General features: G+C 37.0%; 1 long non-coding RNA gene across 5 annotated transcripts; it reads left to right on the top strand.

The window, feature by feature from the left end:
* Positions 1–2364: 2364 nt before the first annotated feature.
* LOC141633847 (uncharacterized) lies at positions 2365–10456 on the top strand. Of its 5 annotated transcripts, none has more exons than XR_012538602.1 (11): positions 2365–2612; positions 4884–4994; positions 5149–5267; positions 5374–5570; positions 5702–5784; positions 5975–6150; positions 7299–7432; positions 7533–7633; positions 8051–8131; positions 9662–9721; positions 9939–10456. It is a non-coding gene; the product is annotated as an uncharacterized LOC141633847 (long non-coding RNA). The 5 variants fall into 5 exon arrangements; XR_012538603.1 differs by lacking the exon at positions 9939–10456 and adding an exon at positions 7921–7966 and having other exon boundaries at positions 5149–5193; positions 9662–9799; XR_012538601.1 differs by lacking the exon at positions 9939–10456 and adding an exon at positions 9263–9467 and having other exon boundaries at positions 9662–9799.
* Positions 10457–11125: the final 669 nt, after the last annotated feature.

Below are 11125 nucleotides of genomic sequence, written 5' to 3'. Positions count from 1 at the left end.
CTCATTTGTCTCAGACTACACGAGATCAAGCCAAATCAACCTATTTCCTAGATGAAGTCTCAAACTAAGATTTTATACCATGGGTACAAGGGTCGCATGTGATTTTATACCTATTTCGAAAAATGTGATCACAAATAGTCATTGTTTTCGATCACTTACATATCCGTAACGTTAGTAAGATTGCTGATATTGGTAGGAAATGATCCGATCGGGAATTCCGTCAAGTCGTCTGATATGCAAGCATGTCAAGAAAGAGTATATATTAGTCACACATAAACAACCTTTTAGCCACTTATACTGTCAAATACGGTTGGCAATGTATGATCAGAGGAGGCTTACACGACTTCCAGGTTCTGCACTAGGCCTAAAGTCGATGGGACACTGCCGGTAAGTTGATTATTGTCCAAAAGTCTGTCAGCAACGCTTATCAGTCAGAGTTTAATAAAAAAAAAGGTAACAAGTTCAACTATGAACATCCTGTAAGTTACTGATAAAATAACTAATAAAAGTATAAAACAGCAGTTTGAGCCCTATCTTCCCTCTCAATCAGCGAAAAGGACATACAGTATGATAAAATAGACCGAGAGATTGATACGATGACATAAACAAATAAACCCTAAGAACATGTTGAAGATGAAACTATGAAACTAGTATTTGTATGCAATATCTTCATTGGTACTTACAAATGAATCAATGTCATATTCTCATTGAACAGCTGAGGAGGAATTTCACCATCAAGTTGATTCCTTCCGAAGTGACTGAACATATTATTTTGTGAATCCTTGAGCTTATATTGTGAAACTAGAAGTTGATTTTGTGAAACTTGGTTATAAATGGTTGAAGTCAGTCGGGTAGGTCGTTGTTAATTATGGCGAGGTAGTCTGCCTCACCTGAGTTTAGACCTGATTTGTGAAACTTGGACCTTATTTTGTGAAACTTAAAACCTTATTTTGTGAACCTCTACCTTATTTTGTAAATCTAAGAACTGGTTGAGAAACTGTTGACGTACATTGGCATTAACAAAGTAAATAAAATCCTATATTTATATTTGTTCATCTATATGAGACTCGAACTCACATCTTGCGCTATAACACAATGCTCTACCTTTTGAGCTAATAGATGATATAAGTCAAAAAAAAAATTATGTATTAACAAATAACAAACCTATCGAAACACTAGTGATTTGATGTAGATATTCCCTCCATTTTACAATTGCCTATCAATTATACAAATAATTAAGCGAGTAGATTTTACCATTTTTTGTGTTTTTTTTTTTATCTTTTTTGCGCTTCAACGATTATAATTATATTTGTCTTTGAGGGGCAAAAAAGAGCAAAAACAGTGAGTTTATATTTGTATTCCTAATTAACTTTTGTACATATAGAATACATAATGTATTTGTCAAGGAGTTGGAGTATGAGTACTAGGATTTTTTCGTAAGAGGGATTTAGAATTTATGGGTACTATGATTTGAAGAGAGGAAGTGTTACTTTGAAACACACAGGATGGAAATGGGGTCAAGAATTTTAATAGATGTACATAGCTATGATAAGAAAGCAAGTGACTTGGTAGCAAGCTTCCCTATCAGGTATTCAAAATTAGCAAGGTGTACGAAACACAGAAAATAATACAAGTATACAACTGGTAAGATTTCGTAAGAAAACGCAAGTTCAATACCTTCAACAAGTCAAACACCTTCTCGGCCACATATTTACTGCTCGCAGTTAGCACCCTTTCATTGGACTTTATCGGGATGAATGCACCCGTAATCAAATCATCAATGAAACCCATTGCCACCACACTCAAAGCCGAGAACCTAATCATGAATCAAGAAATTAAACTAATGAAAGTGCTCGGGCGCAGAATTCAAAAAGTAAAACAGAATCCTAGAATTGGATGTAAACAGCGCTAGTCATTGTAAGTACAACAAGAAGCAATAAAATAAGAATTAACATGAAGAAAATACAAGAGCATCATGATCGCATTAGACAGGTGTAAGGTAAGCTTTACAGCTAGCTGGACAAAGAATGCTTACATCTGAACATTAGTTGATCGAAATTACCCAAGTTCCGAATGATAATGGAGATCGAAAAGCTCGGTGATAATGGTGGACGGAAGCTCGATGAGAAATGGCGTCGAAATCTGGGTGAAGATCAAGAGAGGAAATTGAACGAGTAAATGCGTATAAGGGGAAATCAGCAGTTTGTTGGGTTATATAAAGGGACACGTGTCAACATCTGAGCCACTTATAGTTGTTTAATCCAATGGTTTAGGATGGGTACAACTGCCTTACCCTAAAAAAGGTGCCTCACATGATTCAATTTCTATATATATATATATATAAGATAGTAAATTGTTGAATCTGGTCCGCTCATTTCCATTGTTCCTCAGCTCGCATCCTAGCCGCTCATTCAATTCATCTATCCTGCATCCTCCTCTCACAATCTCACAATCTCACTTCCTCCATCTCTTCATCTCACTTCCTCTCTTTAGTTCACAATTCTCCCTTAATATCACACCACGATGCCGATACAACGATGAGACATGATGGTGATGATGGTGCCAATGACGATGCTGATGATGGTGCCGATAGTTATAGATGCGGCTTTCAGGTTTAAAGTCTATTTAGGAACTTGTTTTGATGTTTTTTAATTTTTGTTTCTGTTGCGAAGGGTTTTGAGAATGGCTTTATTCATGTCCATCACTAGGTCCGCCAGATCTGATTGTACAACAATGGCGCTGTTCTTACAAAACTGATAATGATGTTGGATTTTAATTTCGATTGCTTTAAATGTCATTTCTTATTTTTATTATTCCTTTCTCGAGTTTATGTGATTCTAGAATTAATTTTGATGCTTAGTTTTAATAGTAACTAAGTAGCTGAAAGTGATAGGTAGCGATAAGTTACGGTGCAGAGGTAGTGGTTGTGTGTCATTTTCAATTTCATTTTACAATCACATTTTTTTTTAATCTTTTATTCCTGATCTTAATTTGATTTTACCCGATATTGCTTTAGTTTATTCGTTCAATTGATTGATATTGCTTTTGCCTTTTGTGGGTTACGATGGTGATGAAGGAAGATTCTTGTATTTTGGGGTTTTTGAGATACTGAGCTAAATACTTTTTCATTTGATATCAGGTCTTCCCTGTTGGGAAATAAGCTCCAATCTCCCACACGCAACGGAAGCACCGATCGATATATAATGTAAAAGTAAAATAAACCGCAAGCTAATAATAAGTTGAGACGAGATTTAGGGTCAATACACAGGGTAAAACCCTCCAAGACGGAGGTAAAACTCACCGGCCGAAAAGACTGAATCCACTATAAAATAGTGCCACTATAAAGATAGTGCCAGTACAACGTAACCGGTACCAAATTACACACCGAATTTGGACCCGACAATAATTTAGGAATACAAACTAGTACCCTCTAGACCACCAGTATAATTGGAAATCGCCACCAATTATACCCTAGAGTAACCCTCTAAATTAAATTATTGTAAGAGAAGACCCATTATGCCTCACATACTCAAACCCGGTTGAACCGTTATCCGAATCACAACCCCTTGTTATTTGTGTGAGTACCTGACCAATACCGTAAGGCCTGCCTTATACTCCACCAAATTCCAGTGAAGTATAATACCAAAGAGACACTTACAATTTCGATGCAAGCTCTCTTTGTTTCCTTCCCTCTGCCAGAAACCAAGTGAACGAGCAAGGTATTTATAATACCTTAGAGTCAAGTTTGCAGCCACTAAACTTGACAAACCTAAACTTGACAAACCAAACATGCAGAATACATGTTCATACCCAGGGTTGCCTAATTCGCTCTAGACCCTAGCGAATCGCGAATCGATACGATCGTATCAATTCGGGATTCGTTAGCGTATCAGTTCGCCCTAATACTGTCAGAATTCGCTCAGATGGAGCGAACTGGAATCTTGTCTGTAAAAACAAGAAAAATCGAGAAAAAAGTTAAAGTAATGAAAGATACTTACATTTTGATATGGTGGAAAATGGAAATGATTCAAAGAAAATTGAGATGAAGGGAGGATCAAGCAAGAAGATGAAGCTGTTGGTCACCATTGATGAATGACGAGCATGGAGGATTAAGGAAGAAGATGAAGGCTCAAGGCTGTTTCAACTGATGAAGAAAAAAAAGTTTATGGGTATTGGGAAGGAGATGAACGGATGAAGGAAGGAGATGAACTGATAAAAAGTTTATGGGTATTGGGAAGGAGATCAGAAGGAGATCAACGGATGAAGAAGTTTATGGGAATTGGTAATTTGGGTAGAAAAGTCTTTATTGGGAACTGTAAAGATTTTTTTTGTTTTATTGATATTTTATTAATGTGATTGGAAGTTGGAATACTGATTATTGGGAAAAAAAAATTGACTTTTGCTTTTTTTTTATATTTTCAATCACGAATATCCAAAAATATTTTTTATTTTATTTGTTTTGTACATTAAGCGAATCGATACGAATTAACGAATTATATTATTTTTAATACGCTAACGTATCGGATACGCTCAATAGAGCGAATCGCGAATTCGTATTACGAATTCGTATCGAGCGTATTACGTATTCGGCAACCCTGTTCATACCACAAATTCAATGCACACACTATGCACACACTATTCACGTATACTAGCTCATTGAATTCTTCCGTCCACAATTTCTACCAAGCAAACAAACATGTTTCCTTGAATTAAGGGTTGCCAAAGTCTAGTATTTCGCACCGAAATATTACCAACCTTGGACTTAATGCCAACATTCCCACACCCTCCAACCCTCTCACTTTACTTCCTTTCTATCTTATACCATGTCAACCTTTCCTTTACTTTCTAATTAATTGTTTCATCCCAAATCTTAATCTTATTAGGGTTTTGTCGACGATGGCTCAGTGGTGGCTCAAATGACGATGGTGACCGGTGGTATAGCGTCAGATTTGTGTATCCTTATTGATGCTGATATTTAGATGTTATCTATTGAGGTAAATCATTAATTGTCAATTGAATAAATTAGGGTTTTTCCTCTCTCCATTTCTATCTTTATGAGGATTAACTGGTGGGTTTGTAAGAATTCATTGTCTGAGCGACTTTCCCAAATTTAGTTTATTTGTGTATTTAAGTACTCCATATTTGCAGTTTTTGTTGAAGACCAGGCTATAGCCAAACACATTGAGCTCCAAGGTATGCAATTGCTTCCAATGTTGCCCAAATTTTCAAGCTATTTTGCTTTCTGGGTTACCCAATTGAGCCCGGAGGTATGCAATTGCTTGGCCCTACATTTCTTCTACACCTTTATTTAGTTTTGCTTTTTGGGTGCTGTGCTTGATTCTTGAAATTCTCAAACATGTTTTTGTATTACAGTTCCCTTCAATGACTTCCATGAGTACGGCAAGAAGTCCCGCAATTGAGTAAGCCTTTGTGTGTTGAGCCCCTCCAAGCCATACGTTTGACAAAATGCTTATCAAAGGATCCGGAGCTTCGACCCGGAAAATAAGCATGTCATCACCTTCTTCAAACCCCTTACACTCATCGTCGACTCTAATGTCGCTGGAAAAACTGTATTTTTTTGTCTCTATTCTCATTTTTTGTTAATTGTTAATTAAACAAATGATTTAGACGGGAGAGTAAATTTTTTTTATAATGTTGTTTAGTTGGTTAATTGTGGTTTGTTTTATTGATAATAATGTAGACAATAATTGAGCGCTTGAAGCTTTCTTGTACTGGAGTGTTGCCCCCTAATGGTCTGGTCATGGCTTCATTCATGATCCTAAGGTTCATTTTTATTACCCTAAATGATATTTACAATTACTTGGAAACCTCTTTTGTAACGTTGGTACATTTGAAGCCGTAGTTTGCAATTTGCTGGTTCCTTTTCGGCATTTGGGTGACCTTGTGAATGCTGTTGTAGTGTGGGTTTGGTTAGTTTTGTGATGGTTTTTTTTTTTTTGAATTTGGACAATAGGTTGCGGGCGAGACTCAGACGAAGGCACAAATTAAGCTGCGATTTTGGACTGCAGCAGGCAAGGATGACAGGATGTAGTGTCTATAATGTCATTTCAGTTGACTCGGAAGCCTTCCAATATGGAGTATAAAGCCATTGAAAGTATGCTTTAGACTATTAATCTAAACATTGGGGAGGTAATGCACTCTCTTTTGCTCGTTCTCGTTTGTCACCGTTTTTGTTTGTTTACTTGTTTGCTTCCTTGCTTGCTTTGTGCTCCTTAGAGTGACGGTTTCAAAGGATTGTTCATGCAGTCAATCTCAGATAGTTTTGGAACAAGTGCAGTTGTTGTAACATTTAGTGATCGAGTAATGAGTTTTTATGCTTTAGCTCCCAATGTTAACTATTGTGTTGTGTGTTGAGTTCTGTTACATTTATGAGATAATGGCAAGTTAAGAGAGTGTTAAATCGCACAAAAAATTGAAGTAGCAGTCATTAGATGCAATTCTTGACATAATTTTCATGTAGAATATATGTTTGTCAATGATTCAATACTCCAACAACCTCTCGACGTTAGCAACATATGGGCAGCAATAGAAGGGTAGGTTGCATAGAAATTTGTGAGAACCCTTAGGGCAGCTTGGTGATGCTTTTGTTGTTTTTGATTTTGTTGTAGTAACTGTTTGTAAATATGCGAAAATCCAACCAACTATGACCTATCTCATGCTGGCTGATTGTCTGTATATATTCAATATTTTCAAAAAGTCACTTTTGTGGAAAAAGAGCTCTTGTTACACTTTTCTTTGTTCATTACCGTGGTTATATTTTGTTTGAGAAAGCAAAATTGGGAATAAGGAGTATCATGAGAGAAACTGGAGGAAATCCCTTTTGTCGAATCTGAGCCACTCATCCCCATTGTTACTCAACTTGCATCTAAGCCACTCTCCTCAATCCCTTTCACCCTGCCTAATTTGTTACCATGATTGCTCCACTCCCTCTCTCTTAAATCATGATCATTCCACACTCACTCTACCTAAAAAAGGCTCTCTTCCTCAAAATGGGATGCTACTTAACTCGAAATCAGTGCTTCATATGCCTCAGCTGCCGATTGAAGACCGTATTTTATGGTTTGGGCAGTGGCTTAATTATAAGGTTCATTGATTATTTATTTTCGAGTCATTAAGGGTGTCTTTGTTGTTGTTGTTGTTGAAAGTATATTCGCTTTGTAATCATTTATATGGTTCATTGATTATTTATCTTTGCGTCATAAAGGGTGTTGTCGTTATTGTTGGTGAAATATATTGGCTTTGTAATCAACTAATCATTGTATTGTTGTTGTTGACAGATGAAACGAAACCCGATTTTGCTGAGTTTGGATCCGGTTGTTTATGGTTTGGTCAGTGGCTCAGTTATATGGTTCATAAACAAATTTTCAGTTCTTTACAATCTGACTCCTTGCTGTTTGGTGTCAATCCTTGGGTGAGCCTTTTTGTTTCTTTTCTTTTCATGCCATTGCTTTCAGAGCTTTTGATTTTTGAGGATTATTATATTTAGAACTTAAACGAAGATTTATGTGTAGGCAATGAGGTTTAAAATGTCATTTGCTGATCTTGCATTCATGGTCGTTGCTACTATAACATCTTTTACTGTACATGAATTGGGTCATGCTGCTGCTGCAAGGTCAGATTTTCGTCCCTACTGGATGTATGATTCATTTTTCATCCATTTTAGTCAATTAGCCCCATTTGCCTTGTTGTATGAAAATGCATTTGAAGGATAGGCCTTATTGGCTAAGGTTCTAATCGGCAATACCAGAATGTCGGTTAACAATTCCACATGCCGTTCTCTGCAAATTAGTTGAGAAAGTACAATAGATATCATGCTAAAGCTAAAGTGTTGAACATCTACTCGTGTGATGAGGCATACTCACTGAATTGATGTTTCTGTGGTCTATCTTTGTCATTTAGTTCGTGTACGTTGTTCCAGCTGGAACGAATCTGGTGAATTGTGATGGTATGCATTTTTAAAAGTCGAAACTGTAGCTACTATTAAATATTCTCGTTCAGAGTTTGCTTACTTTTATTCTTGTGCTGGTAGATGCTGCTTTTATTTGTCCGTTCATGGATGGCGCATCCCGTTTCTGGAATCTATGAAGCTACCAATATGCTGAAAAATGAGGTCGGTCTTGAATTCGAGTTCGTCATGAAATAAGGACTGATAATTTTATACGTTTTAGAGTGGTTTAATTGTTGTTGTACATGTCCCTTAATTAAAGTCCCACAAACTGAGATAACCTTATTGTGAAATTGGCCGATTCGGGTAGGGTTAAGTATAGTAACATATTACTTTATTTGGATGTGTTGCTCTAGCATTGAGTACTGGTTAAATTTCGCATTTAAGGTGTTATGAACATTTGGAAATTTTAACAATTTCCAAATAAAAGTAATAATTGAATACTGGTTACATTACTTGTGGCTATACATGTGCTGATGGTATTGTGACGTATCTTCTTAATTGGGGACCAAAACAGTGTGAGTAGTTTCATGGATACAAAACTTAATTAGTAGTGTCATGGATTTATGAGGTCCTTCAGGCTTTGCAACTGTAGTACAAGTTGGTCCGGAATTAGCTGTGCCTAGCGTCTGGAAATGGTATTCTATGTCTAAACACAATTGCGCATATGACCTTTAGTTTATCTAAAAAGACAATTATGTGTAGTATGCATCTAAGACATTTCAGGCTCAATTGATCAGATCACCCGTTAAGGTATAGAAATAGTGTTTACGGTATGGAATTGTGGTCGAACTAAACTGCCTAAAAAGACAATTATGTGTAGTATGTATCTAAGACATTTCAGGCTCAATTGATCAGATCACCTGTTAAGGTATAGAAATAGTGTTTCCAGTATGGAATTGTGGTGTGTGGAATCTACCAAAAATAGAGGTCGGACTAAACTGCCAACGTCCCATCATTAGGGTTACAAACGGGTCTCACAATATGGATTTCTATTGAACATGGTGGTGGCATCGACGGAATAACAGACCAGTTGATGAGAGTGAAGCATAATGTAAATCATTTTGAAATTTGTATGTTCTTTTGATGTATAAGCGAAATATGAGTTGAGCAATGTGATCAGAATCCCGTGAATTCCATGGACAGAGCAGCAACCTTATATTACCTCCCATTTTGGTCTACCCTTTTTTTTTTATCAGTCTCCGTCCTTTTTACTACCGTGTTGGGATTTCAGGGTTTGAATTTTAGTAAGACATGCTATATTTTTTGAGTTAACTTGGGGTTGTGTTGAACCAGAGAGGTTGCCAGAATTCTTTTATAGGACGCATCTGCCGGCAGTGGACACGTTGATAACACTGGAGACCAATAGTGGTGAACTTTATGAAACCAAATACTCGCCGTGACATACTGGACTTAGTGGTGGATGGAAAAGATTTGCCATTGACCAAAAACACGTTTATAACACTAGATTTTTCATTTAGTCGAGCCTACCCGATTTAAGGTAATACTTGGATGAATAATATCTGGAGTTAGCTCTCTTTTTGGGTTCGCGTCATTGACAGAAACTCTGAAACTGGTTTATTTAGTGTAAATACATTGGACTTGAAACAACTTGCTATTTCATGCTCTTGTAGCCTTGTAGGTCTTGAAAATTGTTATAAACAGTATTCATAACTGAACTATGTCTCTATGCAGGTTTATTGTGTATAAAAAAGGCTCCTCAGCTGTCAAACTTCCTGCTCATCGCCTGAACTTGTATGAAAAAGCAAGACACTGTGTTCCAAGAAAGGCACCTTATGAGTTTTTTTACTCCTTCCATCCCAAATAATCTTCCTAATTTCCATTTTCAGCCAGCCCAAAATAATATTCGCACTTGCCTTTCTCAATACAGGAAAAAATATTTGTTTCTGTGTAAACCTTGTTCTTTTACTTATGATATATATCAACCCAGCTGCCAATTTGTAACACGCAGATGACAATCAAGTGATAGGCCAGAAGAGAAGGAAATTGCATCAGTCAAGAGAGAAGTCCAACAAAAGGGATCCTGATGAAAATCGCAGTAATAATTTTGAAGTGAAGGTTCAATTCAATAACATCAAAGGGTTCGAAGACTTCAGCACCGTCATAAGTGAGTTACTGATACAAGTGTCGTGAAGAACATGGTTGCAGGGGGCAAGGCTCGAACTCGGGACTAAGTAAAATAACTACCCGTCTTCGAAGCAGCGTGTTAGTTAATTATTTGGTAGTTTAGTCAAATAAAACTAATCCCAAGATTAGATTAATTAGCTGTTAGATTAATCTTAGTTATTAAAGTTTATTATTTTAATTGTTGATTAGGTTGGTTAGGAGTCCCAAGTAGGACGTTTTTTTTAGCAGTAGGAGTTTTATAGGTCAATTAGGAGTCAGTTTTAATTAGCTATAAATATCATCTGCCTGTATCTCAATTAGGTATTCAAGTGATAAATAAAAAGGCAGTTTGCACGTTTACAATTGTAAGCAAAGGTTCGACGTGTTTTCGTTCCGCCATTGTTATAGTTGGACGCGTTTTCAAGCTTTAACCTGGGTTATAGTCAATAGGTCTTGACTATAATTCACCATTGTTCGGATTATAGGTCTAATCCGAGCAAATACCCCCTTTTGTGTTCGTTATTTTCTATTAGATTGTCACGCTTATCACGTGACAAGTTTCAAGTTTGTTAAAATTCGTTAAGCTTCCGCTACTCGTATCATTAGTGGTATCAGAGCTTCGGCTCTTGATCCTTAACGATATGGATTTTTCCAATCCTGAATTTATGAATAGCGTTCGTAGGGCGTTGGAGAGTATTCATGAGGCTAATCCACGGTGGCAGCCACGACGAGGTGAACCATCCAGGCCGGTGGATGAGTTCAAGATTACACAACTCCCAGAGTTTGTTGGCGGAACTGATCCGGAAGACTACTTGGATTGGGAACGGAAGATAGACCGGATGTTCGATTTTAAAGACTTGGAGGACGAGAAGCGTTGCAAGTATGCTATACTCAAGGCCGAGTCGAGGAGCATCTCTTTGGTTCGAGAATCTAAAATCCCGCAGGGCACGGTCAAACAAGGCGAAAATCACTTATGGGACTCTTTGAAACGTAAATTAAGAAAGAGGTATGTACCCACTACTCATAGATTGG

The sequence above is a fragment of the Silene latifolia genome, chromosome Y (genome assembly GCF_048544455.1).
Source record: "Silene latifolia isolate original U9 population chromosome Y, ASM4854445v1, whole genome shotgun sequence".
Taxonomy (NCBI): domain Eukaryota; kingdom Viridiplantae; phylum Streptophyta; class Magnoliopsida; order Caryophyllales; family Caryophyllaceae; genus Silene; species Silene latifolia.
Note: the sequence above shows the minus strand (reverse complement) of the source record. Positions and strands in the feature narration are given on the sequence as shown.